The 26,515-nt window shown below is 44.0% G+C and overlaps 1 pseudogene; it reads right to left on the bottom strand.

The window, feature by feature from the left end:
- Nucleotides 1-329: 329 nt before the first annotated feature.
- Nucleotides 330-26,515, bottom strand: part of LOC116459213 (cleavage and polyadenylation specificity factor subunit 1-like) — a 49,683-nt pseudogene continuing 23,497 nt past the window's right edge.

The following is a 26,515-nucleotide window of genomic DNA, read 5'->3' as shown; positions in this document are numbered from 1 at the left end:
TTACCGTTCCTGGGGAAACCAAGCAAAGGCCTCGACCATCACCTGGACCTCCTCTCCAAGCCTCCTCTGACTTTCTGTCCCTCTTCCCTCAGCCCCTGGGCTCCCTCTGTTCCAACCTTTTCCAGCCTAATGGCACTGTCTGTGCCTGCAGACAGGGTCTCCAAGGCCAGAGACTGAATTGTCACCAGGTCCTGGGCTGACAATGAGTCCATGTCGCATTCTTCCCTTCCTGTGCAGCATGGAGGTTGGAGATGGGCTCTTGAGTCAGGCCATAACTGAACAAATGTCCAGCCTCTTGCAGGATCCAATGAACAGAGAGAGGTCTGGTAGAAAGAAAGGGACTTTATTCTAGAGCTTGGTTAAGGGGGAACATACAGGCTCTTGACTTAAGGGAATTGCTTCAGCTTTCGGGGAGGAAAGTGGAGTCTTTAAAAGGGAACTTGGTGTGAAAAGCATGCAGGGCAGGGGGTGGTGAGGAGGTGAGGGGTCCACCTGACTTGCTTGTATGTCTTCTCAGTTGGGTAGTCTGGAGGGCACCATGGTGGACAGAGCTAAGCTGTAAACTGACCGTTGTCTCGAGCCAATCTCCTGGTGGGCGAGAATCCTGGAGGGTGCCTGGTTTGGTTCAACATTTTGTCCTGAGAATTTCTAAGCAAATTGAACTATAGTTAGATACGCTTGCAGTGCAGGGAGCGCCTGGTGGAGAGGAGGTAAATGTTACAATTGCATTCCTGAAGAGCTAAGAGGTGAACACACAGGGAGAAAGAAGAAAGGTAAAGATAAATTCTAGGAAAATTGGACACTCAGTTGCAAGCCCCCACAAGCTGAAATTCTGACATTGTGGTCCAGCCACCACAAAGATCAGCAGAACCTTGGATCATCTCCTCTTACTTTGACACATATACTTCTATTAATGCAACCCAAAGTCCTTTTCCTTCTCATCTGCCCTTGGCATGTGAGAATGTCTGCCCGTCCCCACACACAACCATGCCATGCACAAGCCCAGGGGCAGGAAGCACTTCTCGGAACCCATTTGTGCAACCAAGGGCTCCACCCAGGAAGCAGCCCCCCATCCTGCTCTTTCCCAGCTCCCCTGGGCCTCTGGCTGTTTCTTTTTTTTCTTTTAATAATTTTTTTAAATCTTTTTTTTGAGACGGAGTCTTGCTCTGTTGCCCAGGCTGGAGTGCAGTGGCACAATGTTGGCTCACTGCAACCTCTGCCTCCTGGGTTCAAGTGATTCTCCTGTCTCAGCCTCCTGAGTAGCTGGGATTACAGGTGCATGCCACCATGCCAGGCTAATTTTTTTTTTTGTATTTTTAGTAGAGACAGGGTTTCACCATGTTCGAGCTGGTCTCAAACTCCTGACCTCGTGATCCACCTGCCTCGGCCTCCCAAAGTGCTGGGTGGGATTACAGGCGTGAGTCACTGCCCCTGGCCCGCTTCTGGCCGTTTCCACCTTGCGGCCGCTCTGTTGCAAGTTTCCACCTAAGAATATAGCAGGGTGGGTGAGGACGCGCTTCCCTTTTTCACTTGCCTTGTGTGATGTTCTCAGCTTTTCAGCCTCATGGTCGAGTCAGCCAGGCTTCATTCTGGTTTCCAACCCTTAGGTCCAGGATGTTGAGCTGGTCACACCTCCTGGTCCCTAGCTCCCACATCAGTGGCTGTGATGGGTCCCTTACTGTACCTGCCCCCCTGTCCCCCCCACCCTCCATGCCTACTCTGTCCACCTCACTCTTTCATCTTAATTGAGTGTGATGCCCAAATTATGCACAATGCTGGGAACATGGAAGTGTTCTTACTTTTCATGTATAGTATTTCTCACCTTTGACCCAACATTTTGTGTGCAAGACCTATGCATTCTGCCATAGGGGCTCTTGCACCCTCACTTCTGAGAACTGTATAGAAGACTGTGTAGGCACCATGGAATACTACGCAGCCATAAAAAAGAACATATCCCTTTGCAGGGACATTCATGGAGCTGGAAGCCATTATTCTTAGCAAACTAACACAGGAACAGAAAACCCAATACCACATGCTCTAACTTATAAGTGGGAGCTAAATGATGAGAACACATGTACACATAGAGGGGAAGGACACACACTGGGACCCCACTGGAGGGCGGAAGGTGGAAGGAGGGAGAAGACCAGGAAAAATAACTAATGGGTACTAGGTTTCATGTCTGGGTGATGAAATAATCTGTACAACAAACCCCCATGACACACATTTAGTTGTGTCACAAACCTGTACATCCTGCACATGCACCCCTGAACTTAAAAGATTTTTGTTTGTTTTGGAGACAGAGTCTCGCTCTGCCACCCAGGCTGGAGTGCAGTGGCGTGATCTTGGCTCACTGCAACCTCCACCCCCTGGATTCGAGTGATTCTCCTGCCTTAGTCTCCCAAGTAGCTGGGACTACAGGTGCCCATCACCATGCCTGGCTAAGTTTTGTATTTATTTATTTAGAGACGGAGTTCTGTTCTTGTTGCCCAGGCTGGAGTGCAATGGCGTGATCTCAGCTCACTGCAACCTCCGCCTCCTGGGTTCAAACAGTTCTCCTACCTCAGCCTCCCGAGTAGCTGGGATTACAGGTGCACGCCACCATGCCCAGCTTATTTTTGTGTTTTTAGTAGAGATAGGGTTTCACTGTTGGTCAGGCTGGTTTCGAACTCCTAACCTGGTGATCTGCCCACCTCGGCCTCCCAAAGTGCTGGGATTATAGGTGTGAGCCACCGTGCCCGGCCTTAAACGTTTTTTAAAAAGAAGCAGCTCATGCTAATGCAGTTCCCTAGGAAGGTGATGGGTTGTCCCTGAAGACCATCTCCAGGGCTTCTTTGGGAAGTACACAGAGAGAGGTTGCCGGATCGTCTGCAGAGCATGGTGGTGAGTCCCCTTCGTGGGTGTTCACTTACCTTTCAAATCATCTGATCTCCTAAGTTTGGCTGATTTGATGGATTTAAAGTGACATCTCACTGTCTTACGAATTTTGTTATCTAGGTAATGAATAGATTATATTTTTTAAAGCAGTTTTAGATTTACAGAAAAATTGAACGGAAAGTACAGAAATTGCCCAGGGGAGGAAGGTGGGAATTCAAGACTAAAGTTCAGGGCAGAGGGCTCAGCGTGTAAGTGGCATTAATGCCACAAATCATGAATCTCGATGACTAATGCCCAGGGAAGGAAAGCAGAGCATGGGAGGTGGCTGAGGACAGCTGTCCAAGCCTGCCTGGTCTCTTCATGGCTCTCCATTGTGCAGGAGCTGTTGTTTTTGGCCTGGCATCCTGTTGACACTTCACTGATCCTAATCTTCTGCTGTGACCCACCTTTCTGTGATGAATGTGCTTGTACCTATGTTGCCCTTGTGAGCATGTCTGTAGGATAATCGTTACGTGAGACTGCTGGGTCAGAGGATGTGGGCATCTGTACCGTAGACATGTGTCAAATTGCCTTCCACAGAAATGACCCCAGCGTCCCCCCAACCAGCAGTGAAGCAGAAACCCAAACCAGCAAACCCATCGGTTGCTCAGCCCTTTTGATCGGTGTCAGGGTGGCAAGTGAAGGAATGCGGATGCTCCCTTTTATCTGTGCTCTGAAATCCTAATTATGGCTTTAATTTGCATTTATCTTATTTTAGACTTTGGATTTACTGTTTGACAGTTTCTCTCTTTCTTCTTGGTAATTGGTCTGTTTAGATTCTCCCTTCCTGGATCCTTTGGGTAATTTCTCTTTTCTTGGAAATTGATCCATTTCTTGGAGGCTTCCTGATTTCTGTAGGGTTGAGCAGGCAGTCACCTTTGTTCTTCTGTTCATTCAGTTCATCTTAATTGAGTGCTGACCCGGTGCCAGGCATCGTTATTGGCCCTGGGGATACAGTCATGGGCCAAAAGCAGCAAAAAGCCTGCTTTTATGGAGACTGCAGACAATTTTTAAAATGTATATGTGAAATATATGGACTTTTAGACAGTGATAATGCGTTTGAGGTAAAGGATAATTTTAAACATGTGGCCAAGGGGCTCACTAAAAAGGTGACTTAAAGGAGATCAGGGATTCAGCCTTGGGTTTATCTGGGAGAAGAGACAGGAGCATGCTGGTACAGATGGTGTATTAGTCGGTGTGCTCCAGAGGAACAGAACCAATCGCATATAGACACACATGAAGACACACTGTAGGGAATTGGCTCCTGCAGCTGTGCAGGTTGAGGAATCCAAAGGTCTGCAGTTAGCAAGCTGGAGACCCAGAAGAGCCGATGATGTGAGTTCCAGTGTCAGTTGAGGGCCTGAGACCCAGGAGAGCTGATGGTGTGAGTTCCAGTTTGAGTCAAGGGTGTGAGTTCCTGTTTGATTTGAGGGTTTGAGACCCAGAAGAGCCGATGCTGTGAGTTCCAGTGTGGTCGAGGGCCTGAGACCCAGGAGAACCCATGGTGTGAGTTCCAGTGTGAATCGAGAACCTGAGACCCAGGAGAGCTGATGGCGTGAGTTCCACTATGAGTCAAGGGCCTGAGACCCAGGAGAGCCAATGCGGTGAATTCCAGTCCCAGCCTGAGTCTAAAGGGAGGAGAAGAACGATGTCCCCACTTAAAGGCAGGCAGAGATAGCGTGAATTCCCCCTTACTTGTTGGTTCTGTTTAGGCCTTCAGCGGGTTGGATGAGGCCACCTGCACAGGGGGAGGACACTGTTTTCCTCCATCTGCCAGGTCACATGTTCATCTCATCATGAAACACCTTCACGACACACCCAGAAAAATGTCTCACCAAATATCAGGGCACCCTGTGGCCCAGTCAAATTGACACTAAACAAACCATTACCATTGGAGTGGAGAGAATGAAAAGGGAAAGAGTGAGGAATAGGACAGGGAGGTGATGGGGTGGGAAGGGCTTTAGCTTCTACTCTTAGTGAATCTGGGAGCCACTGAGGGTTTTGAGGAAAGGGGTGGCATAATTGGACTTAGGTTTTCACAGGGCTCCTCCGGCTGCTGTGTTGAGAGCACATGGAAGGGGCTGGCCAGCGCAGACACCCACTGCAAGAATCCTGCCAGCGGGGACCACAGTAGGAGTGGTGGAGGCAGCAGGAAGGATAAGGCTTGTTGAGAGTCCAAAGGAAGGGCAAATGGGATTTGCTCCTGGGTTGGATATGGAGTGTGAGAGGAAAAGAGGGGTCAAAGATGACTCCAGGCCTCTGAGGAGAGCAACTGGCAGGATGGAGTTGTATTTCCTGAGGTCAGAAAAATTGTGGGAAAAGCTAGATGGGGGAGGAAGGTTGGGATTTTAGTTTGGGGTATATTAAGTTTGAAGTATCTATTAAATATCAATTTGGTGACATTGAGTAGACACGTTGGCCATCAGAATGGAGTTTAGGTGAGAGTTTGAGGCTCAAAAGTCATCAACTTATCTCCAGCCTGGGTGACAGAGTGAAATTCCAGCTCCATCTCAAAAAAAAAAAAAAAAAAAAAAATCAACATATAGTGTTTAAAAAGAGATGAGGTCCATGACTGAGTAGAAAGAATGGAGAAGAGGAGGTCAGGAAGATGTGGACGGATCAGCAAGGGGCTGGAGCAGGAGCAGTGGGAGGAGGAGAACCAGGAGAGGGGACTGCAGTGTCCTGGAAGCAGGTGGAGTGATCACTTGATCCCAGTGCTGCTGGGAGGATGAGTGAAAGGGGGACTGAGAATTGACCACTGGGTTTATTAACATGGAGGTCTTTGGTGACCTTGACGGGCAAATTCTGCAGAGAAGTTGGAAGAAAAGCCTGTTGGGAGGGGGTAAGGGATGGTGAGAAGTGAAGCTGGAGAGCAAAAGTGCAGAGAATCCTTCCAAGCAGTCACCTCCACCTTCTATGTATTATATCTCCTGCTTCATTAGATTCCCCAGCAGGAACATGTCTCACCGTTTTTCAAAGAACGAGTAGTTGGGGCCAGGGATGGTGGCTCATGCCTGTAATTCCAGCATTTTGGGAGGCCAAGGCAGGGGGATTGCTTGAGGCCAGGAGATCAAGATCAGCCTGGGCAAAACAGCAAGACCCCATCCCTACAAAAAAATTTTTATTTAATTAGCTGGGTGTAGTGGTGCACACCTGTAGTCTTAGCTAAAAAAGAACATGGAGTTATTTATGAGTTCCTTTCTTCTGCTGTTAACTCCATTTCTGTTTTCATTTATTTATTGCTATTATATGTCTTTCTTAGGTTTATTTTGTCTTTTTTTTCTTTTCGAGTTGGGCAATTAATTCATGCTAATTAATAAGATCAGTGTTTTAAGGCTATAGATATTCTGCAGTTTTTATTTTTTGCTGTCTTTAACTTAAGGTTATTTAAGTGTTTATAGACCTCTTGGTGGCAAAGTTTGGTCTGTGGTTTCATTATTAGTATTTTCAAATTCTAGTATATTGTGATCAGAGAATGTTGTCTTTTTTCTGTTTTTTGGAATTTTCTTTGTGGCCTGATAGTCACTTTTTGTGTATGCACTTTCAAGATTATTTGAATAGAATGAAGGTAGACTGTTTTACACACACACAGACACACACACACACACACACACACACACAAACACACACACACAATTAATTAGATTATTTGGCTCCCTATCTCCTTACTTTTGTTTTTGCCAACTGCATGTGGAATGGATTGAGAAAGGTGAATTAAAATGCACTAGGCTGGGCGTGGTGGCTCATGCCTTGTAATCCCAGCACTTTGGGAGGCCGAGGTGGGCGGATCGCCTGTGGTTAGGAGTTCAAGACCAGACTGGCCAACATGGTGAAATCTCATTTCTACTAAAAATACAAAAAAAAAAAAAAAAAAAAAAAAATTAGCCGAGCATGGTGGCAAGCACCTGTTATCCCAGCTATTCAGGAGGCTGAGGAAGGAGAATCGCTTGAACCCAAGAGGCGGAGGTTGTAGTGAGCCAAGATCATACCATTGCACTCCAGCCTGGGCAACAGTGAGACTCTGTCAAAAAAAAAAAAAAAAAAAAAAAGGCACTAATGCTAGCATACTCTGCTTTTTCTCCCTAAATTTCCAGTCTTGCTCTATGACTATTGAGGCTATGCTATTTGGTACATGAACATTCATTACTGTTAGATCTTCATGGTGATTCTCTTCCTTCACCCTCACACAGTGCTCTTCTTTTTTCTCATTCAATATTTTTTGCCCTGACTTCAGCTTTGTCTGATATTAAGATTATGACCCCTGATTTATCTTCATTTGCATTTGTTTGTTATGCTTCTGCTCATCCTTTTTTTAAAATTATGGTAAAATGCACATAACATTTACCACTTTAACCATTTTTAAAGTATACAGTTCAGGGGTATTAAGTACTTCTCACTGTAGTGCAACCATCACCATCATCCATCTGCACCATCATCCATCTGCAGAACTTTGTAAAAACCATCTGCCCATTCTTTTTTTTTTTTTTTTTTTTTACAGTCTCCCGGGTTCACGCGATTCTCCTGCTTCAGCCTCCCGAGTAGCTGGGACTGCAGGGACCCACCACCAAGCCTGGCTAATTTTTTTGTATTTTTACTAGAGACGGGATTTCATCATGTTGGCCAGGCTGGTCTTGAACTCCTGACCTCGTGATCTACCTGCCTTGGCCTTGCAAAGTGCTGAGATTACAGGTGTGAGCCACCATGCCTGGCCCTGCCCATCCTTTTCTATGAAACCTTGCTGAATCATTCTACCTTCAGTGCCCTTGTTTGTGATCCAGTCTTTTTTTTTTTTTTTAGCAAGTGTGTATGGCTCATTAACATTTACTGATATGGCAGATGCATTTGGTCTTAGTTCTGTCATCATTGTTTGATAGGCTTTCTGCTTTTATAGTTTTGTGGGGTTTGTCAATTTTCACCATATGGTCTCTGTTGTCTTTGTTTTATTTTCTGTGTGTATGTCTTCTGATAATTTGGAAAGCTGCATTTTTGATCCCAAGGTTATTTTTGCAATTATAATATGACATGATATCTTTAATCCTTTTATTTCTCTAGACAACATTTATTTTCTCCCTACTGTGAACAATATCAAAATTAGAATATTTCTACTTTCCCTCTTCTTGTCTTCCTTCCATCAAGTTATTTTAGTTGATTATATTTTTTCTGTTTACCTTGATGTCTCTAATTTTAGACTTCTAAGCAATACTTTAGACCCCCAACTACATATGAATATGACATAGTTTACTTGTATTACCTCCCTCTTTCTCACCTCCACCCCTCCTACTTTTTATTATTTATGCCAGTTCTCTGTTTTGTTTCATTCTTCTCTGTGATGGTCATAATCTTTAGATTGGCTGTAATAGTCCCGCAGTCACACAAATTCTATGCTCATTGCTGGCACTCTTGGCAGTGCTCCATTTACACCTTGACCCCTGATTTCTCTTCATTTGCATTTGTTATGCTTCTGCTCATCCTTTTTATGAATTGTGGTAAAATGCACATAACATTTACCATTTTAACCATTTTTAAGTATACAGTTCAGGGGCATTAAGTACCTTCTCACCGTGGGGCAACTGATATGGTTTGACTGTGGCCACACCCAAATCTCATCTTGAATTGTAACTCCCACAATTCCCGTGTGTCATGGGAGGAACCTGGTGGGAGGTAGTTGAATCATGGGGGCAGGTCTTTCCCATGCTGTTTTCACGATAGTGAATAAATCTCACGAGATCTGATGAGAATTTTCCTGCACAAGCTCACTCTCTCCCTTTGCCTGCCACCATCCACATAAGATGGGACTTGCTCCTCCTCGCCTTTCACCATGATTGTGAGGCCTCCCCAGCCATGTGGAACTGTAAGTCCAGTTAAGCCTCTTTCTTTTGTAAATGGCCCAGTCTCGGGTATGTCTTTATCAGCAGCATGAAAATGGATTAATACAGCAGCCATCACTGCCATCCACCCACAGAACTTCTAAAAAAAATCATCTGCCCATCCTTTTATATTAAACCTTTCTGAATCATTCTTGATTTGCCAAAGGGTGTCCTTAATTTTTTTAAGAAGGGGTCATGGGAACTATAATTCAAAAATATGTTCAGCACGTTTTTCTGTTGACTTTATATTTGAGAGATGGTTCATTGGGCTTTAAATTCTTGGTTCATTCATTTATTTGATAAATATTATTAAGCCCCTGCAGTATGGCAGTTACTGTCCTAGGCCCTGGCAATGCAGCAATGTGTAAAACACACAATCACCTTAACCCTCTTGTAGCTAACTTTCTATGTGGGGAAGACAAACAATAAACTATTCAAGTAAGTACAATAGGTTGGTATGCTGGATAGAGGTGTGTGCTACGGAGAAAAACAAAGTGGGTGATGGAGAGTACCTGGCTTTGTTCTGCGAAGCAGAGGAGATGGCCCCACGGAATCTCTCACCCTTAGCCCCTGTACACATTCCCACTGATGCAAAGAGTGGAGAGTAGGTTCTGCTTCTTGGCATATCTCTCACTCTGGGGAGGTGGGCTTTGCTGGCTTTGTCGGAGCCACTCCCTTGACTTCTCCATTTGCCCAAAAAACATGTAGTTTTGTTGAAGATGGTTTATCAGTTAAGAACTGTCATCAGATGCAATTTATGCAAGTAAAGGAAATTTGACTGCACTGGTGTGGAGGGAGCAGTCCAGGGCTGCCACTAGAACTAAGTTTGTCCCTGCTTTCTACTCCACCTGTGTTAGTGAGCATCCTTCATTCTCATGCAGGCAAGATAGTTCATCTTCCCCTGGATTCATGTCCCCTTCCCAATAGACTCCCACTTACACGGCATTGGCCAGACTGGGTCATGTGACCACCCCTGCTTGCAAGGGAGTCTGGGAAGGTAAGTATTTGTGGCTGGGCAATTGCTCTTATAATAGACACAGGGCAGTGGGGTTCATGCTGCCTGCCACAGATGGAGTTTGTAGTAGTTCTTTTCCTCATTGTCTTGTTTGCAACTTGACTCTGCCAGTCAAAGCTGTAAGTGCCCCGCAGACCTGTTTCCACCTTGTAGATCTTGTTCCACTGCTCTCCTGGCTCTTCCCTATTCCAGGAGCACCTTGGTCTCTTCTCTATAGCTTTGTATGACATGGTCATATCTTAGTGTCATTCCAAAATACATAATCGTTTTTGTCAGTATGAATGGTATCTGTATCTGTGTTTAATATTTAGTTTGTTATAGCAAGGGTGACAATATAATTTATTAGCCAAATCAGAATACTTTTGAGGGTAAAAGGGGAACAACATTAAAAATTATGTCAGAACAAGTACTGAGAAACACCCAAGCCATGACATATAATTACCCTAGTAACTGCTGAGGTCAATGCACACTGTTGCATTTTATAAATTGATCTGATGTCTTATAGGTTGACTATTATACCTCTATGTCTGCACTCTCCATTCTACTAATCTGTTGATTCTATTAAATTTTCTATGTAAGTTATCCACAATTAACTGCAATTTTGGTGCTTCTATTCCAGTCTCTTAGTCTATGCTTTTTTTTCTTGTCTTATTGCATGAGCCAGAGCTCTAGTACTATATGGAGCTATAATGATAGCAGACATTTTTATCTTGCTTCCAGTCTTAAAGTCACATGGTTCACAATGTTCAGAAGACAAAACCCATGTGTTCAGAGGAAACCTGGCTTCTTCTGGCACTGAGGCCAGAGAGAAATGTCCCCAGTCAGTCACCCATGGAGAAGACACCATGTGATTTTTTTTTCCTTGTATTTCCTCCAGAAAACCCTTTTGCTGTGCCTCAGGATGGGGGAGATGAGATCTGAAGCACCCAGTGCAGCCTCTGAGAAGAACAACTTCTACAGAGATGCCAGGGACAGCTGAGGTGGCGGCAGTGGCAGAGGAGGAAATGCTGCCTGTGCTCAGAGCCTCCTTCCATGGACTAAGATTAGGAGCAAACTCAGGGGTAGGGGCTGGGGTGCAGGGGAAGGGATTCTGAGCCACCTGTCTGCAAGCAATAGTCCTGTTTTGGGCTGGTGGCTTCTGAGAGGTGACTCGTTGTGGCCTCAGGACGACCAAGACAAAGCAACTCTAGCTGGATTGAGGCCTGTGAGTTATACCCGTGGTTGAAAACCGAAGCTTCCCTTGCCCCTGCTCCCTCCAATAGCGGCCCCTTGGGGCTATTTGTGTCACAATATTGAGTGTGTGTGTGTGTGTGTGTGTGTGTGTGTGTGTGTGAGATTTGGGGTGTTTTGTTTGGTTGGTTTTTATTGGGGCTTCGCCCCTCAAGTTCTCTGATGGGCACGTGTCACCCTCTGGCTGGGGGTTCTCATTCGTGTCAATGTCCGGGCTGCAAGCTTCTTGCTAAGCACAGGGTACTGCCCCTCTGTGTCTCAGGGAGCACTGGGGATTTGAAAATGCCAGTCAGGGTTGTTTCTTACAGAATTCGTTCCTGTAATAAAAATACTAAGGGACGCATCTCAGGCTGACCACAGGGCAGGTACCAAGTTAAGTGTTTTCATGCACTCTCTCTCTCACCACGTGAGAGGCAGGTATGATTAACCCCCTGCAGAAAAAGCTCACAGTGGGGAAGCGGTGCCCAGGACCACATGGCCAGGAGACCAACCCCTCATTTGACCTCAGGGGGCAGGAACCCAAAGTCCAGGCTCCAACTCCCTGGACATGACATGCTCCCCAGACAGGGCACACCCTGCACACTGCTGGGAGCGTCTCCTTGATGCCTCCACAGGCCGTCGCCCTGAGTTCTCCACCATTACTGCCCAGAGCGCTGATCCACTCAGCACATTCTGGCTAAGCACCTGCTGTGTGTCAGGCCCCATGCTGGGCAGTGATGGGGAAGAAAGATGAGTCAGACCTCATCTCTGCCCCTGGGGAGCCTCCCATCTAGTGGGAGACACAGACACATCGATCTTTGCTGGACGAGGCTATGGAAACCCAGAGAGGAGGGTTCTAGAAATCTATCCACTTTCAAGTGGGACTTCCACGTAAACCTAGATGCCAGTTCTCCACCATCACCGCCTGGAGCGCTGATCCACTCAGCACATTCTGGCTAAGCACCTGCTGTGTGCCAGGCCCTGTGCTGGGGACAAAGGATGAGTCAGACCTCATCTCTGCCCCTGGGGAAGCCTCCCATCTGCTGGGAGACATAGACACATGGATTTTTGCTGGGCAGGGTAACGAGGCTATGGAAACCCAGAGAGGAGGGTTGTGGAAATCCACTTTCAAGTGGGACTTCCACATAAGCCTAGATGCCCATAACATCCACCCACAGAGCTAATCATCTCCACTCCTGCCCCGAGGCACCTATGAAATGGCATCACCTAAATGATCACAAACATCTCCAAAGGCCACGCTGCCAGTGTAGACACAGTTATTCCATGGGTGTTAGTGATACCAAATCTCCCCCAGCTCTTAGCTCGGGAGGCCCTGCTTAATAACCGTGTGTGTCCTCTGACCCAGCTTCCTCATTTCATCAGACTTAGTGTTCTCACACTGACTGCCCATCCATTCACCAGACACGACAGTGAGCAAGGCAGGTCCCCGCTCACTGTGCTGCTTTCTAGCTGGGGCAGGAATACAGTGAAGGTGGCAAAGGCGGTGACTGTTCTGCCAGGAACTCAGTTCGAGGGACAAGTGAGTGAGACCCTTGTGGACCTGGGGTGGTCTGGGAAGGCATTATTGAGCAGATGATTGAAGGCCAGATTTGAATGACACACAGGAGCCAGTAATGGGCATTAAAGGTAGGAAAAGAGCATTCCAGGCAGAAGGAACGGCTAGTGCAAAGGCCCTGTGGTAGCCACAGGCTTGGTGGTTTCAAGGAAGCATAAGAAAGCCAGGTGGCTGGGACCCAGAGGGAAGGCAGGAGATGAGGGCAAGAGTGCCCAGCCCTGGGCTCCACTGTGAGTCACACTGTGCAAACACAATGCCCTGCCTTTGGAAAAGCAGAACAAACTTGCTAGGGCATAGAGCATCCTCCATTCTCCCTGGCTCTTCATCCTCTCAACAGCCCCATGAAGAAGGGGCTCTCCCCATTTTATGGATGAGAAGACAGACTCAGCCAGGTCAAGTGGCTTGCCCAGGGTCTCACAGGTCAGCTGTGGAAGACCCAGGCCCCTGGAGTCAGTCTTTGGGTCCAGCTGTCTCCTCCAGGAAGTGTTGCCAGTGTCCAGGCATACAGCTTGGCAGAGGCAAAGTGGGAGAACCTGTGCTGGGGGTCTCAATTAGAGAAAGGCATGGCTTCCTCGCCCCTGACATGAGCAAACCCAGGGCACCTCCCAGGCCCATGTTCCCATAAGGGGGTGCACAGCCTGTCTGCCCAGCTGGGGCAGCCACAGCTGTGTCCCACATGCGGTGCCTTGGAAGGCAGAGGAAGCCTTGGGGTGGGGGCCCAAGACCCACATTCTGACATCAGCTCTGCCACTGAGAGCAGCGTGACCTCAGGCAAGGTCTGTTCCCTCAGTTTCCCCATCAGTAAGAAGGAGGAGTCAGATGGGTATTTAAGGAGTTTGCAACCCTCATGTCCTGCTGTCCTGGATGATGCTCTATAGGTGCTTCCTCTGCCAAAAAGGAACTGGTGGCCTTGCCTCCCTCTCCTGGACACCTAAGGTCAGAGGTCACTGCCAAACAGACAGAGCTGGAGTTCACGTAAGCATCCCTTGAGATTTACAACCTTCTAGGAGGACATTCCTCCTGCCACACCCCCTGCCCCCCTCCCCACCCCGCCACTGCCCAGAGGTCTTTTCAGGAATAACTGAAAAACTCATGGGGTTTGTGGTCCTGCTGCTCTGCCAAGTCCCTCTTGGGCAGCTGGGCTGAGGACTGGAACATTCTGTGGCAAGCAAGAGGCCTCAGCAGAGATCACCAAGACCCAGCACACCTGGTATAGATAGCTTGCAGCAAAGGCAGGTGCAGAGTGCAGCCAGCCACAGCACCCTCTTTCCTGCAGGTCACCCCCACGAGCCACTTAAACTCTCAGAGCCTCTGCTTCTCACCTGTCAAGTGTGTGAGGTGGGGTGTCAGGGGGTCACGGCCCTTGCTGTCTCACAGAGGAGCCGAGGGGTGAGAACAGTGTGCACGTGAACACTCGGTGTGGAAAGCAGGTGTGTGTATTCAATCCCCCAGTGGTGTCAAGGGCTCCTCAAAACCCCGTGGGTCCCCAGGTCATTGTGATAAACACTGTCCCCATCCTTCTGTGGTTGTCGCTGGCAGGTCCTTCAATGAGTAGAGTATCCCTGAGAACAAGATGGATGCAGGGTAGTGACAAGTTCAAGCACAGATTTCTAGAGTTACCGTTTTTTAGCAGCTCCTCAACCTGATTTTTTTTTTTTTTTTTTTTGAGACGGAGTCTTTCACCCAGGCTGGAGTGCAGTGGCGCGATCCCGGCTCACTGCAAGCTCCGCCTCCCGGGTTCACGCCATTCTCCTGCCTCAGCCTCTCCGAGTAGCTGGGACTACAGGCACCCGCCACCACGCCCGGCTAATTTTTTGTATTTTTAGTAGAGACAGGGTTTCACCGTGGTCTCGATCTCCTGACCTCATGATCCGCCCGCCTTGGCCTCCCAAAGTGCTGAGATTACAAGCGTAAGCCACCGCGCCCGGCCTTCAACCTGATTTTTTAAGCTGCCTACTCTTACTTTTTACTGTGAGCTTCTGTCCATCACCATGTAATTTGTAATAATACAAAAAGAAAAACATGAAAGAAGAGGACAAGATGTCCACAGAGGAATCTGCATTCGAGGCTGCTTTGCAGAACTACCGCGTTTGTAAGGACTGTTTCTCACTGGGAACTGTGTGTGATTCACGAGCAGTTTTATGTTTTCCCTCTCATCTGTGTATGGTGTGATTATTGTGTGTTTTGGAATCTCTATTCAGAACCAATAGCTGGTAGTGCCCGCTGGCTCGCTGCCCTCACGTTAGCCTCTGAACGTGCCCTGCACCTACCTCACCTGGCCCCTCCAGCTGCCAGGCCAGCACCTGACCCTAACCATTGCTGAAATTAACATAACATGAACCCAGGAGGCAGAGCTTGCAGTGAGCTGAGATCGTACCAGTGCACTCCAGCCTGGGCGACAGAGTGAGACTCCGTCTAGGTAGGTAGGTAGGTAAGAAGGGAGGAAGGAATAACAGACCTGGATGGAGTTATTGGGAACATGTGCAACAGGCCTTAATTGAAAACAAGTACATACATGCACACACGCATATATACACATGCATACATGTGTGCACAACCAGCTATGCATGCACACACATGCATGGATACAGGCACATGCCCTCACACACATACATACATGTGATTTCACAGGTAGATCTGGTCCCTCTTACTGTCTCCAATGCTCTAGAAAGCAAGTAGGCAGCTGACAGTGTTCCCAGCATGGGTGGCATCTCCCCTGTGGCCCAGAGCTGAAGAGAAGGACTTGGGAATGTCAGGGGAAACACAGCCAAGAATGGGGGTTAACAGGTGGCTTTGGCCAGGAGATGGTTCCCAGTTCGCCATCATCCCAAAAGCTCTCTTCAGGTCATGTCAAACAGACCAGGGCTGTGGGTGTGGCTGAGCCTGGCACCGACTCCCCCACAGGCCGCTGTCCAGGTCAGGATTCTAGCCTGGTGTGGCCAGGCCTTTTACATCCCTCCAGCCGCTGTCCCCACCCAGGCCCCTCCACTGGCTCGGCTGTCTTCACAACCACGGTGTCTATTAGAGACTGCACCATTCAAGGAGATGGGGTTCCTAGAGTTACAGACTTGTAAAATTTTTTAATTGGCTCAATTTTTCAACTTGGCTGAACTGGTCTCCATCAACAGGAAGAGCCTTCGGAAGTGAATTTACAGATTTCCCCCATGTTTGAAATTAACATAACATGAACCCAGGAGGCAGAGCTTGCAGTCAGCTGAGATCGTACCAGTGCACTCCAGCCTGGGCGACAGAGTGACTCTGTCTAGGTAGGTAGGTAAGGAAGGAATAACAGACCTGGATGGAGTTATTGGGAACATGTCTTATCAATGTTGAAGGGCCACCCATCACTGCAGGGAGACATCCACGTGGGTTTTCTTCTGCTGTGAAAATCTAGGGTTGGAAACATGGAAGCAAACTGCAGGGATTCTTAATCCTGCTCACGTGGTGGGCATCAGAGGCTGTCTGCCTGGCCCCCACAGCATCGGGACAGTCAGAGAGGCCATGACTGGATGACGCCCTAATCACTGCCCTTTGCAGTCCAGGAATAATACATCACTGGGCAGGGACAATGCCCTGTCCCCTCCAGAAGACAAGCCTGTGCACTTACTATGTGCCAGATGCCATGCACAGTGCCCTAGTTTCTTGCTGTAGCACCGACACGTCTCACACTGGTGCTTAAGTGCATGCAAACAACTTTGGGGGTTGTGGCCCGAAAAGCTCAAATGACAAGCAGTCAGATGAGCTAGAAGAGGTCAAGATCCTCCTAGAAGACCCATGCGATGACACTTCCCTCACCTATTCAACAGATACTTGCCGAACGCCTGCTGCTTGCCTGGCCCTGTACCCAGGGCCCATTTGGGAACCATTCCTGCTGTAGCTGGGACCACCTGTGAAATGGCTAGTTGTGCCTAACAGACACACTCAGATTCACAAAATGAATTCAGAAGACTTACCTGTCCCACCCATGAAGGTGACCTTGGAGGTGTCATTGCCCCCACCACCCCAGTTTCTAGTCCAAACCCCTGGCCAACAGCTGGTGCTAGATAGATGCTTGATGAAGAGCAGATTTGACTATTAGTTACTCTGTACCTAAAACTCCTATCTTCACATCAAAGCCCTGACAGATTTGCCCTTAACAGACTGAAATCCAGGGCTGCTGCAGGGTTCACCTCCAGGAGGCACCATTCACAACTCTGTCCCATAAATGGTAATGGACTCCCAGGGCTACCGTTTACATAGACTGCACTGAGAATGGTCACCCTTGGGTTTGTACAATGAGGTACCCTGTTGAATGACCCTAAACCAGCCTCCAAAATGTGCAGGATCCCACACTGGTCAGCGCCATCCCTGAGCACAAGATCAAAAACTAGATGACGTGGCCACCCTGGCCACAACTGGAACCAAGCTGGTGGCCCGAGAGAGGCTGTTCCTGGAATTGCATGTCAGTTTCTCATACCCAGTTTCTTCCTGTTTTTCCCCATTTCCCGTTTTAAAGCTAGTGGCATACATCACAGTCAAATAACCAAGTGGTCAGTGTCTGGACAATGTGTAGTAATGAGGTGGGGGCTGCAAGAGTGAGGGACTCAGTCACCTTAACAAGGCAGGAAAACTCCCACAAAAGGGTGATGTGTCCTCCCCAGGGCCAGCCAGGCAAGGGCACGCAGCGGCAGGGGTGATGGAAATATTTTCTCTCCTGTAAACTCTGACTTCATGTGAGCAGGCATGGGGTCTCTCTGAGAGCTAATAGCCAGGAAAACCAAAACCAATAATATTCCTAATAATACTACAATGTAACAATAATGTGTTTTTCACCGACTGCTGTTGCTCTGCTTTTGTCTTTATATACAGTAGTTTTTATAACAATGTCCCTAGGTTTTAATAAAGGAGTGTCATGTCAACTGTTCCCTAGATTGACATCTGCTTCATTGTTTCAAAATGAGCTCAAGGGAACCTGTGCCCACATAATTTGTCATTCTGTTGGGGAGGGTGGAGGACCAGGGACTGGGGTCCCAGCCAAGGTGGTGTTAGGGGGAACTGGGCATGTGAGTCCATCCTGAACACTCAATGCCAATGACAGGTGGATGCCACCTCCAAAGGGGCAAGGTCAGGAGTGACAGAGCCCTGAATCAGGCACTGGCACCCGCCAAGACGGAGCTGAAAGCACATGGGGGGTGGGGGGGGAGGTGGCCAGGGCCGATCACTGCAGACTGCATGCCTTCAGCGGCCCCTGGTGTGACATGCCAGGTGCCTCTTGTTTCTCATCTCATAGGCAAGGGGACAGAGTAACCTCCTTTGATGAGCACCGTGCTCCTGAAAAGCCACCGTCCCTCACGCTGAACACAGTTGATTCTGGCCCCCCCCTCCCACCCACCAGCAGGAGGAGTTAGGATGCAGGAGAAGGGACAGGCTGCACCGTGGAGAAAAGTGGCACCAGGTCTTGCAGCCCAGTCCCACCTCACCTGGGACCCAGGGGCCCCCAACAACACCTGAAATCTGATGATGGGGATATCAGACTGCTGGCACCCCCAGGCAATGGATGGTGGCAAATACTATTTTCCTCCAGAGAGGTCTCATCATCCGATGCTTCAAAATATTTCTGCCAACAATTTGTTAAATATATCTTTCCTGGCACACAATCAGAGATCAGCAGGTACACAAGGCAGCAATGTGAAGAAGCAACAGAGGCACAAGGATTAGGAGACAGGCAGAGAGGCTATAAGCCCGGGAGCAGTCAGACATGTGTCTTCACACAGCCACACTTAACTGTGCTCCAAATACATAAAATCACATCTGAAACCCATAAAAAAGATACAGGAAAATTTTTAAAGAGCTGATTAGAAACTGGAGAAATTTTTTAAAAAGTACATAATAACCCAAATTAAGGTCTCAGTACATGAGTTTAAAAGCAGATTACATAAGATGGTGTGGTATTGGCAAAAGAATGGACAATGAACAGAATATATAGCCCAGAAATAGACCTACATAAAATAGTCAGCTGATCTTTGTCAAAGGAGCAAAAGCAATAGAATAGAGGAAAAAATAGTCTTTTCAAGAAATGGTGCTAGAACAACTGGACATTCACGTGGAAAAATAACAAATCTGAACACAGACTTTACACTTCACAAAATTAACTCAAAATGGATCATAGACCTAAGTGAAAAAGAAAAAAACAAGAACAAACAACAACTGTAGAACTCCTAGAAGATAATATAAGAGAAAATCTAGATGACCTTGGTTTGGCAGTGACTTGTTAGATACAACAAACACCAAAGACACGATCTATGAAAGAAAGAATTGATAAGTTGGATTTCATTAAAATTAAACATTTCTGCTCTGTGAAATACTATCAAGAGAATGAAAAGCCAAAGAATGGGAGAAAATATTTGCAAAAAGACACACCTGATAAAGTATCATCAGCCAAAATATACAAAGAATTCTTAAAACTCAACCATAAGAAAACAGAGCCAGGCACAGTGGCTTGCACCTGTCATTCCAGCTATTTGGGAGGCTGAGGCAGTAGGGTCACTTCAGCCCAGAAGTTCGAGACCAATCTGGTAGCTACAGTGAGACCCTGTCTCGAAAAAGAAAACAAGCTGTGCAAGCCTGTAATCCCAGTACTTTGAGAGGCTGAGGCGGGTGGATCACCTGAGGTCAGGAGTTCGACACCAGTCTGACAAACATGGTGAAACCCCATCTCTACTAAAAATACGACAAAAAAACACAAAAATTATTAGCCAGGCGTGGTGGCGCATGCCTGCAATCCCAGCTACTTGGGAGGCTGAGGCAGGAGAATCACTTGAACCCAGGAGACAGAGGTTGCAGTAGGCTGAGATTGCGCCATTGCACTTCACCCTGGGTGACAGAGCGAGACTCTGTCTCAAAAAAAAGAAAGGAAAAGGAAACAAACAACGTGATTAAAAAATGAGCCAAAGACCAAAGAAGATACACAGGCAGCAAATAAGCATCTGAAAAGATGCTCCACCTCATATGTCATCAGAAATGCAAATCAAAACAATGAGATACCATGACACACCTATTAGAATGGCCAAAATCCAGAACACCAGCAACACCAAATGCTGGTGAGAATGTGGAGAAACAGCTCTCATTCACTGCTGTGGGAATGCAAAATGGTACCCACTTTGGAAGACAGTTTGGCAGTTTCTTACAAAACAAAACATATTTTACCATCCAACCCAGCATTCACACTTCTTGGTATTTACCCAAAGGAGTTGACAACTTATGTCCACACAAAACCTGCACATGGGTGTTTATAGCTTTATTCATAATTGCCAAAACTTGGAAGAAACCAAGATGTCCGTCTGTAGGTGGATAGATAAAAACTGTGGTACATCCAGACAATACAAGATTATTCAATGCTAAAAAGAAATGAGGTATCAAGCCCTGAAAAGACATAGAGGAAACACAGATGCATATTACTGAGTGAAAGAAGCCAATCTGAAATTGTGATTTTCCCACAAGGAAATTCCTTGTGGACAAAGGACAGACAAAACTCAAAGTCCTCCTTCTGCTCACATGAGAAAAATGCATGTCTGATTTGCTTCCTCTGACCTATTCTTTCACTAAAGCCAAACTAAGGTAGAAGTGGCTACTCCTCTACGCCACCCCACATGTAGATTGTGTTTTTGGTGAAAGGCTGGCTGATCAGAGACTCAAAAGAATGCAAACATTTGTCTCTTACTTACCTATGACCCAGAAGTCCTTTACCCCACTTTGAGTTGTCCCACCTTTCTGGACCGAACCAATGTATACCTTACACATATTGATGAAAATGTCTCATGTCTCCCTAAAATGTATAAAACCAAGCTGTGCCGCAACCACCTTGGACACGTGTTGTGAGGATCTCCTGAAGCTGTGTCATGGGTGTGTCCTTAATCTTGGCAAAATAATCTTTCTAAATTGATTGAGATCTGTCTCAGAGACGTTTGGGTTCACACCTGTATCCTGAAAATTACAAAACACTGCTTAAAAAAAGAAAAAACAATAAATAAGTAAACAAATTATTTTTTAAAAAAGAGAAAACACTGTTGAAGGAAATCAAAGGAAATCTAAATAAATGAAGAGATGTGACATATTCACAGATTGAAATACTCAACAAAGATGTCAGTTCTCCCCAAATCAGATTGATGTCAGTTATCTCCAATTCCTGCCAAAATCCCAGGAAGATTTTTTTGAAGACAGACAAAATTATTCTAAAATTTATACAGAAAAGTAAAGGACAAGAATAGCTTAAGATAATTTTGAAACAGAATAAAGTGGGAGAAATGGAAGTAATCACTCAACCTAATTTTACTACTTACATAGCTATAGCAATCAAGTCTATGTGGTTTTGTTAGAAGGACAGACACACAGATGAATGGAACAGAATAAAGAACTTAAATAGACCCACACATATTTGCCAAGCTGGTTTTTGGCTAAGGTGCAAAAGCAGTTTGATAAGGGAAAGATAGGCTTTCCAACAAATGGTGCTGGAGCAATTGGGCATTCATAGGAAAAAGATAAAATAGACCCTTGAGGTAAGTACCTAAGTCTTATATACTAAGTAAAAATAATATTAAAGTAGAATATAAATTTAAATGTTAAATGTAAAACTATAAAACTTTGGGAAAATATTCTTTAAAATAAAAATTGATTAATTGGACTTAATCACAATTAAAATGTTTTGCTCTGTGAGAGACCCTGTTAAAGGGAGGAACAGACAAGCTACAGACTGTAAAAAAAAAAAATTTCAAACCACATATCCAACAAAGGACTAGTAGCTAGACACACACACACACAAACACTCAAAAGTAAACAGTAAAGGACAAAAACAATCAAAGTAGACATGAAGAGACATTTTACTGAGTATATACATTTAAAGAAGATAAAGGGCAAGTAATTTTGATGAAGTCCAATTTATCTATTTTTTTATATTGTTGCTTGTGCCTTTGGTTTCATATCTAAGAAACCATTGCCTAATCCAAAGTCATGAAGAATTACCCACATGTTCTCTTCTAAGAACTTTATAGTTTTAGCTCTTATCTTTAGGTCTTTGATCTGCTTTGAGTTAATTTTGTATATGGTGAGGTAGAGGTCCAACTTCATTCTTTTTCATGTGGATATCCAATTGTCTCAGTACAATTTGTAATTGTTCTGGCACCACTATAAAAAACCAACTGACCATAAATGTGAGGGTTTTTTTTTTGTACTTTAAATTATGTTCCTTTAATATGTCTATTCTTATGCCAGTACCATTCTCTTTATTAGCATAGCTTTGTTGTAAGTTTTAAAACTGGGAAGTATGAGTCTTCAAACTTTGTTCTTCTTTTTCAAGACTATTTTGGCTAATATGGATCTCTTGCATTTCTATATGAATGTTAGGATCAGCTTGTCAATTTTTGCAAATAAGGTAGCTAGGATTTTGAGAGGGACTTTGTTGAATTTATAGATCAATTTGGTGAGTATTGTCACATTAACAATATTAAGTATTCCAATCCATGAACATAGGATGTCTTTTTATTTATTTAGACCTTTTAAAATTTCTTTCACGAATGTTTTGCAGTTTTCAGGATATAAGTTTTATACTGTTTTTGTTAAACACAGACAGCAAATAAGTACATGAAACAATATTTAACATCATTAATCATTAGGCAGATGCATATTAAAACCACAATGTAGTATCACTACACACCTATCAGAATAGCAAAAATAAAAAACCTTGCTGGTGGGGCTGTAAAATGTTACAGCTACTCTGGAAAACAGTTTGATAGTTTCTTTAGAAACTGAACATGTGGCTGGGCGTGGCAGCTCACACCTTTAATCCCAGCACTTTGGGAGGCTGAGGTGGCTGGATCATGAGGTTGGGAGTTTGAGACCAGACAGGTCAAGATGGTGAAACCCCGTCTCTACTAAAAATACAAAAATTAGCCAGGTGCAGTGGTGGGCGCCTGTAAGCCCAGCTACTTGGGAGGCTGAGGCAGGAGAATTGCTTGAACCTGGGAGGTGGAGATTGCAGTGAGCCGAGATCATGCCACTGCACTCCAGCCTGGGTGACAGAGCAAGATTCCATCTCAAAAATAAAAAGAAAACTGAACATGCAACTACCATGTAACCCAACGACAATACTCTTGCACATTTATTTCATTTAAATTAAAACTAATGTTCATACAAAAACCTGTAAATAACTGTTTATAGCAACTTTGTTTATGACAGATAAAATGATGAAAAACACGTGGGAAAAATCCACATGTACTTCAACTGGAGAATGGTTAAACAAATTGTAGTACATTCATAACATGGAATACTATGCAACAATAAAAAGTAACTATTGATACATGCAAAAATCTAGATGAAGCTCCAGATATTATGCTTAAAGAAAAAGCCAACCACCACAAGTTACATATTGTATTTATATAATACTCTTAAAATGATGCAATTATAAAAATAGATACCATATTAATATTAATGATTATCAGGGATTAAGGAAGGGGTGGGACAGGAGGAAAGTGGGTGTGGTTATCAAAGAGCCACAGGAGGGATCTTTCTGATGGAAATGCTCTGTATCTTCAGTATTTTGATGTCAGTATCCTAGTTGTGATATTGTAATGTAGTTTTGCAAGATGCTGCAGCTGAAGGAAACCAAGTAAAAGAATGTCTCTGTACTACTTCTTACAATTGCATGTGCATATGCAATTACCTCAGAATAAAAAGATTTAATTTAAAAAATCAGATTAGATACAACTGGAGAGATAATTAATCAACCTAAAGATATGTCACAAGAAAACATCCAGAATGAAGAGCAGGGGATAAAAGGATGAAAGACACAGAAGAGTACTTAGCAGTCATAGGAGATATGTAACAGAGAAAAGTACTTAGCAGTCATAGGAGATATCATAGGAGACATGATAGCAGTCATAGGAGACAGGAGATACAATTGTTCCAGTAGGCAAGGTGAAAGGGATTGGAGGAGAAATACTATTAGAAGAGATAAAAGGCTAAGAATTTTCTGCAACTACTGAAAGACATCAAGCCACAAATTCAAGAAGCTCTACTAAACTAAAGTAGAAGACAAAGAGAAAACCTTAAAAGCAGTCAGAAAAAGGGTGGGGTGGGGGTGCAGATTAACTTCAAAGAAGCACAATTAGACTTGCAAACTACAATAAAAGCACTGGAAACTAGAAGACAATATAATTATTTTATACTACTATATCATACAGCATATATGTTTGAATTCTAAACCTAGCAAAAATATCTTTTCAAGAGTGAAGGTAAATAAGACTTCTTAGAAAAGATTAAAATTTTTAAAATATATAACTAATAACTAATAGGCCCCAACTTTAAAAAATATACCAAAGTGTCTTCTTTAGACAGTAAGTTTAAAAAATACACCTAGGCAGAGGTTGATGATACAGAAAGGAATAAAGAGCAACAGGAAGGTTATATCTGGGGCAAATCTAAATAAAGAATGGCTGATTTGATGGTTGTAATAATGCCTCATGGGTTTTAAAATATACAGAAATAAAATACATAACAACTGCAGAGAACACAGGAGGGGTATAAATTAAGTTAAAGTATTGTTAGGTCCTTGGATTGTCCAGGAATACCAAACAGTACTTACAATATTATGTTAAGGATGCATTTTGTAATCTCTAGGGTAACCGTTGCAATAACAGTTAAAGAAAATATAACTTCCAAGCTAATATTAAGGAAAACATGGAATGACAAAATGCACTTATCCAAAAGAAGAAAACAAAAATTGAGAAGAAAGAAGAATATAAAACAGGTGGGACCAAAAACACCACATAATTAAAATATTTAAAACCAAATATTTTAGTAATTACATCAAATATAGGTGAATGAAATGCACCATTTAAAACACAAAGACTATCAGATTGGATTTTTAAAAAACCGAAAACACCAACTATATGTTATTTATAAAAGACATTTACAACATTAGCTCACAGAAAATAAGTGCAAGTAAAAGGATGGGAAAAGATATACTGTGCAAGCACTAACAAACAACAAACAGAAAAACTGGTGTATCTGTAATAATATTAGATAAAGTATACTTAAAGATGAGAAGTATTAGCAAAGATATAGAATAACATTTCATAATGATAAAAGCCAATTCTACAAGAAAATATAACTATCTTAAACTGGTAGACACCTACTGACACATAACCTCAAAATATATATAGCAAAACTGATAGAACTATAAGAAGTAGACAAAATCACAATTATACTGGGAAATTTTAACCTACCTCTCTACAACAGGTCAAACAATCAAATGAAAAATAAGTAAGAATATGAAGAACTGAATATGATTAAGAAATCTACCTAGTGGAGATATCTAGAACAATGCATTTAACACATACCAATACACGTTTTCCTCATGCAGACACAGACCTTTTACAAAAAGTTATGTTATACTGTATAATTAAGCAAGTATCAGTGAACTTCAGAGGACTTTATTTGACCACAGTGCCATTAAGATAGAATTGTATAAAATATATATATATAGGAATTTTCTACTATATTTCTCACAGTCGTGAAGGCTGGGAAGTCCAAGATCAAGGCACTGGCAGATGTGGGGTCTGGGGAAGACTCACTCTCTGCCTCCAAGATAGCACCTTGTTGCTGTGTTCTCTGGGGAAGACTCACTCTCTGCCTCCAAGATAGCACCTTGTTGCTGTGTTCTCTGGGGATGAATGCTGTTTTCCAAACATCTGGGGATTTTCTAGCATATACACACATACACATACACTAGAAAAAAAAATATATATATATCTAGTGTGTACATATTAGAAAATACATGTGTGTGTACATATTAGAAAATTCCTATAGTTCCATATTTCATATATATATTGGACAAATATATCATATAATATCTAGTATATATCATATAATATCTAGTATATATATTATATATAATATCTAGTGTATATATATAATATCTAGTGTATATATAATATCTAGTATATATATAAGTGTATATATAATATCTAGTATAATATCTAGAGTATATATAATATCTAGTATATATATATAATATATATACACTAAAACCCCGTCTCTACTAAAAATATAAAAAAATAGCCGGGCATAGTGGTGCACACCTGTAATCTCAGATTCTCAGGAGACTGAGGCACGAGAATCACTTGAACCCGGGAGGCAAAGGTTGCAGTGAGCCAAGATTGTGCCATTGTACTCCAGCCTGAGTGACAGAATAAGACTCTGTCTCCAAAAAAAAAAGAAAGAAAAGAAAAATAAATCAAATATATATACATATGTAAAAAATATAAAAATTCCCATACATTTGGAAAACAAGAAATATAAATAGGCTAAGGTCAAGGAATGAATCATAATGAAAATTAGAATATATTTGAGTATAAGGGAATTGTTACATATTAAAACGTGATTCAGATAAATAAGTGCTTAAAAGAAAATTCAAGCTTAAGAGCCTATCTTGGTAAAGAAATCAAAGAACATCTGAATTAATGAAGAGACATACCATGTTCATGAGTTGGAAGACAACACAGTAAATGTGTCAATTTTCCCCAAGTTGATACACAAGCTTGACTGAAAACTAATGTCAGCCATACTTTTCACAAATTAAAAATAGAACAGTTGGCCCCGGCGCAGTGCCTCACGCCTATAATCCCAGCATTTTGGGAGGCCAAGGTGGGCAAATCACGAGGTCAGGAGTTCAAGACCAGCCTGACCAATATGGTGAAACCCCATCTCTACTAAAAATACAAAAAATTGGCCAGGCATGGTGGCGCACGCCTGTAATCCCAGCTACTCAGGAGGCTGAGGCAAGAGAATCGTTTGAACCCGGGAGGCGGAGGATGGCAGCCTGAGTAACAGAGAAAGACTCCATCTCAAAAAACAAAAAAAAAAGAACAGTCAAATAAACACAAAAGTATGTAAAAAGGAAGA

This window comes from Hylobates moloch, unplaced genomic scaffold (genome assembly GCF_009828535.3).
Source record: "Hylobates moloch isolate HMO894 unplaced genomic scaffold, HMol_V3 SCAFFOLD_19, whole genome shotgun sequence".
Lineage (NCBI taxonomy): Eukaryota > Metazoa > Chordata > Mammalia > Primates > Hylobatidae > Hylobates > Hylobates moloch.
Note: the sequence above shows the minus strand (reverse complement) of the source record. Positions and strands in the feature narration are given on the sequence as shown.